The sequence below is a fragment of the Balaenoptera acutorostrata genome, chromosome 18 (assembly GCF_949987535.1).
Source record: "Balaenoptera acutorostrata chromosome 18, mBalAcu1.1, whole genome shotgun sequence".
In the NCBI taxonomy this organism is placed as follows: domain Eukaryota; kingdom Metazoa; phylum Chordata; class Mammalia; order Artiodactyla; family Balaenopteridae; genus Balaenoptera; species Balaenoptera acutorostrata.
Genome location: NC_080081.1, coordinates 31033636 through 31038496, shown reverse-complemented (window position 1 = coordinate 31038496; position 4861 = coordinate 31033636). Strand labels below are relative to the sequence as shown.

Here is a 4861-nt window from a genome sequence, read left to right as displayed (position 1 = left end):
TGTTACAAAGTAGATGCTCAGTAAGTCTTTGCCAAATAAATGACTGAATTCCTTTATAAGAAATGAGGTATTTAATCCAGAAACCAAGTGAAGAAATTGTCTGTAGACAGGAGGCACAATATCTCTTCCATCAAAAAGGCAAAAAATGAGGACATGAGTGTGGATGCAGTTCATTTGGTAGATGTGGTGTCAAGAATTTGAGAAAGTTCCATTGGATGATTTCTATTTTCTCTGTGAAATGAAGATGAGATCATCTGAGAAAAATAAGATAAAATCTGAGGAGTGGTAGATTGGAAGGACTGAGAAGAATGAAAAAGGTTTATGAATAGTCTCTTGTGTTCTGAAAGGATGCTTCAGAGAGAAGCTCCTTTAAGCAGCTGCCAGCCTCTGCAGTATGCGTGGTGGCTCATGAAAGAGGTTGCCCAGCGTATATACTCCCTGTACAGGGCCTCAGGGCTGAATCAGGTGAACTCACCATCATCTGGCATCTTTCCCTGTTCCTCCCTCACTTGAAACTCTTAGCCACAGACTTCAATATTTTTTCTCTCCTTTGTTTTCCTGGCATCGTTCCACCAGATTTGGTAGAGAGCTCCCTGGGAGTCCATGACCTTTGACAATTCTGCGTCCTAACTGGGACAATGTTCCACGGTTCCACTTGAGGACACTTTTCGTAGCTCATTACAATTCTGAGACCTGCCTAGCCAGATACTGACCCTATCACCAAGGCACCCACTAACCTTCAAAGGAGCAAACTGGGCATAAGGTCTAAGAAGGGGGCTAAGCCTACTTCATTGTCTATCCAGTCTCTTCACACAGAGCTTGAGTCATCTTTGCCCTCAAGCCCCTGCTCTGGGCTGCTTAAGTCGTAAGGGCTTCAGTCCCTCTACTCACCCAAGTACCTGATGGTGGAAAGGACCTCTCCCTTTGAGAAGAGATCCTGCTTGAAATCTACCTCAATATGACCTTAGCCCATGGCCTCAACAAGGAAACTCTATTAGGTTATAACACAGAAAGCCTAACACGCCCCCCCCAAAAAGAAGATAGTCATAAGATAGGCAGCTTTGTTACAACAGTCAGAGGAACTCCCAAATCTGTATAAGGATAAATAGTACAATATTCTGTTCAACACAAAAGTTGAAGAGAAAAATGAATAAACTATATGTCCATTGTAGTCATTACCTAACCAATAAATGATGTGTATATAAAGAATTTTAGATAAACTCTAGGGAATTTTAAGTCAGTTCTCAACAAAATTTCAGAGGATGCAACACAAATTCTTGAATAACATATGTAACTTCATAGAAAACTTTGCCAAATAATTGATTATCTAGTATTGAGATGATGTAAGAGAAAACACTGAAAAAGGTGGCCTAGGGAATTTATTTTCAGCAAATGTGGAGGGAGAGGGTGAGAGAAACAAAAATGATGGCTGAGAAATTAAAAGCACTCAGAAGCAGTGGGACCATCTCTGGATTATATAGTTACTAAATTTTCTCATCACTTTGCCCTAATGTATATGAAAAAAGTTATTTAGACCAGGCAGTATTTTTTTATGGTTATGGCTATAACTCTAGAGGAGAATTATTCATCTGTTTTGGATCATTAAACTCAATATGTGCATTTGATTAAAATTCTCTTCTCTCAGCTACCCATTATGATACTCCCTGTTTTAAAGTAATTCTCCCCTGTTCAGAGTGATGCATTGCTTTCCTATTTAAAAAAGAAAAGAAAAGGCAGTGAGAGGCAGATCTCAGTAAGAGGCTATTTTTTTCTTGTTACTTTGCAAAAACAGCAGCAGCAGAAGTCCTGGAACAGGGAAGCTAGAAAATCTATCTTTTTGGACCCTCCTCTCTCATAAAAAGTAAAGGGAAACTTATTTTCAAATTAAGCAATAGAAAAAATTTGGCCAAGTACCATGCAAAATTATTATCATTAAAAGGAGAATAAGAGGCAGAATAAAATCCCCACAAACCATGACAAAAACACTTCGAAAAGACATGGCAACCAAATGTGAAACTATAAAATCTAATATTTCAAAATAAGCTAAAAGAAATTAAGAAAAGTATAGAAGCTATGAAAGAATAACATTAATCAGCATTAGAGAAACTCAAAAATAGCAAAACCAGAATCAGGGGTTATAAAGCAAGGAAGCTGAGACCTTTGTTGAGTTTCTCTCTGCCATTTCTTTCATTTGGCCCTTCAGACATCAACTTGAGCCCATTATACTCTAGGCTAACTCTGCCTTTGCCATGAGCCTCTGCAGTGCTGACATGCAATAGCAGATTAAGCACATGGTAGCTTTCATTGAACAAAAGCCAGTGAGAAAGCAGAAGAAATAGAGGCAAAAGCAAAGAAAAGGTAAAAGGTTGAGAAAAGTTATCTTGTGCAAACAAAGACTGAAAATTAGAAATTATTATGAAAAGAAAGAAATGCAGTTTGTGCAGCAAAAGGAAATGTCCACCGTGACAAATCAAAGCAAGTTCAAAAGTCCTCTGAGCTGAGAAATGACCATATTACAGACCTAAGTAAAGCAAAATACACTTAGCAAGGTGGTAAAAGTACAACCAGGCACCGAGTGAGGCTGTAAGCACTGGTCCTCCAAGGTTTGTACTTATAGCCCCTAAGGACTCTTCCTTACAGGAATCGAGACTCCCTGCTGGTAGAGGTTGAAGTGCAAAAAGAAATCCTTATATATAAAACTGCCACCAAAAAAAGATGCTGATGTCTAAATTGATCAAGGGGCCTACCTGTCTGAGTAAACAGCTGGCCATTTTGAAATCGTGATGGAGATCACAAAATAAAGGTTTCCAACACCCTAAAAAGCCAGCTGGATCTCACAGTTCAAGAAGGATGCCAAAGTACAGTGAACCTTGTTTGGTGTGATACCAACAGAAAGTTTTTGGATTAAGCCTTTTTTTTAAAATTTATTTTTGGCTGTGTTGGGTCTTCATTGCTGCACGAGAGCTTTCTCTAGTCGTGGCGAGCATGGGCTACTCTTCGTTGCGGTGGGCAGGCTTCGCATTGTGGTGGCTTCTCTTGTTGCTCTAGGTGCGTGGGCTTCAGTAGTTGCAGCACATGGGCTCAGTAGTTGTGGCTCACAGGCTCAGTAGTTGTGGCGCATGGGCCTAGTTGCTCTGTGGCATGTGGGATCTTCCTGGACCAGGGCTCGAACCTGTGTCCCCTGCACTGGCAGGCGGATTCTTAACCACTGTGCCACCAGGGAAGTCCTGAATTAAGCCTTTGAGAGGTGGAGCTTACTCCACTGCTATATGACTACAATATGAAAGCATCTGATATTTGAAAAAACAAGATTTTCTATGTTACCTCCTCTTTGATGTTCTGATATTGTTCTATATTTATCAATGGAATGCCTCTTTTGTAGCTCTTGCCTTTGTTCTAATGATTAAGATCAGGAGAAAACTCACTTGAACAAACAGGAACATGGCACTAATTCTAGAAGTTATTATACCATCTTCGGTGGTTTTGAGCATGAGGTAGAGGAGATCTGACAATCGTTGTATGACTTTCAGCCAGTCTTTTGCTCTCTCTCTAGTTTAGAGACTTTTAAGTATCTTGAAGTCTCTACTCTTTGGAGTTAACATGCCCATGGCAAGCATTCATTGCAGCAGTGGGTACTTCACCATTTGGGCTTAGGAGTTTTCCTCATATATAAATGTGCTTTATTTAGTGATACAAAAAGTTTATGTAGAGAAAAAACTGAGAGAACTCAGGAAATAATTCAAAAATTTTTAAGGAAGCATATATAAGGAGAAACACAAGAACAAATAAAAACAACAAGTAATGACAGAAATAGAAGATTAAAAGGAAGAAAATGTTAAAATTCAAAAAGAAATGAAGAAATAGGTGAAAAGGATTTGAGAGAAAGTGACAGGTATAGAAAACAGTCAGAGAAGTTCCTACAGATGCATACCAGAAGTGCCCAAAGAAGAGAACCAAATCAATGGAACAGAACAAATATTAAAAGCCTATAATCCAACAAAATTTTCCAGAAGTAAAAAAAAAAACCAAAAACTTGAACATACATCTTGAAAAGCACACTATGTACCTGGAAAAACTAACCCAAAATGACCAACATCAAGACTTATTTTAGTAAAACTAATGAATTTTAAAGAAAAACTTTAAGTATTCGTTTTGTATCTAGACCAAAACATACAAATCATTTATAAGGGAAGTGATATCAAATTGTCACCAGATCTTTTTACAGCAACCCTTTATGATTGAAGACAATGGAGTAACATATGCAAAACACTCAAGGCAAGAAAATGTGAGCCAAGGGTTTTATATCCATGCAAACTGACATTTAAGTATAAGGAACATATAGAAACTGTTGTGAACATTCAAGATGTACAGAATCTCAGGCATGTACTCGCGCATGTAAGAATTCAAACTCCATCTTAAAGGGGGTAGTTACTACTCAGCTCTAGCCAATTACTGGCACTGGAGAATGTACATGTAGTATTTTGGGGTCTTCCAGTTTTTTAAAAAGACTCTCAAATTAAAAGAAAAACTTTGTGGAAACCAAAAGATCATTTCTGATGAACAATTAGATATGTGACTTTTAAACTGAGGCTAAAGAAAACCACCTATTTATTTATTTATGCATCCATTCATTCATTCAATATTCAGTTTTATTATTTGAAGTTTTAACAACTAGCACATAATTTATAATAAGGTATTTAAAAAAGATGATCACTTGATTTTATTATTTTACAACTTTATTCATGTTTCACATATACTAGAGTATAATTCCTATCTTCAGATGTACACCATGACTTGGGAGAGTTTTAATGTTTAGATTACTTATTCTGTTCACCTTACATATCCCTCAGTCTTACTGTCA

General features: G+C 37.6%; 1 pseudogene; it reads left to right on the top strand.

Annotated features, from left to right (window-relative positions):
• The first annotated feature begins 2249 nt into the window (after positions 1-2249).
• On the top strand, positions 2250-2908 carry LOC114238380 (V-type proton ATPase subunit E 1-like; annotated as a pseudogene).
• Positions 2909-4861: the final 1953 nt, after the last annotated feature.